The 265-nt window shown below is 37.4% G+C and overlaps 1 long non-coding RNA gene across 1 annotated transcript in view; it reads right to left on the bottom strand.

Annotated features, from left to right (window-relative positions):
• Positions 1 to 265, bottom strand: part of LOC116705831 (uncharacterized) — a 25,117-nt gene continuing 24,852 nt past the window's right edge. Inside the window, exon 4 of the long non-coding RNA XR_004336066.1 lies at positions 1 to 87. This is a non-coding gene — a long non-coding RNA (uncharacterized LOC116705831). The remainder of the gene's footprint in view (positions 88 to 265) is intronic.

The following is a 265-nucleotide window of genomic DNA, read 5'->3' as shown; positions in this document are numbered from 1 at the left end:
ACTTCACACAAGAGCAGCCATTTTCCCCTGTTGCCATGGGACCGTTATGAAGTGACGTAATTACACAACGTGAACATCATTGAAAAGCTGCAAATCCCGCAGTGAAGCCCGCAAATCAGTCTCATTTATGTAAATTTACATTACAGTAAGAGATTTCACTTTCTGCATTGGAAGAGAAAAGAATTCAGAGAAAAAATTTAGAAAAAAATTCTGTTTTGTATAGCTACCTCTATAAAACTCCCCGGAGTCCTTTTGTTCTTTTTTC

Source organism: Etheostoma spectabile, chromosome 1, assembly GCF_008692095.1.
Source record: "Etheostoma spectabile isolate EspeVRDwgs_2016 chromosome 1, UIUC_Espe_1.0, whole genome shotgun sequence".
Classification (NCBI taxonomy): Eukaryota; Metazoa; Chordata; class Actinopteri; order Perciformes; family Percidae; genus Etheostoma; species Etheostoma spectabile.
Note: the sequence above shows the minus strand (reverse complement) of the source record. Positions and strands in the feature narration are given on the sequence as shown.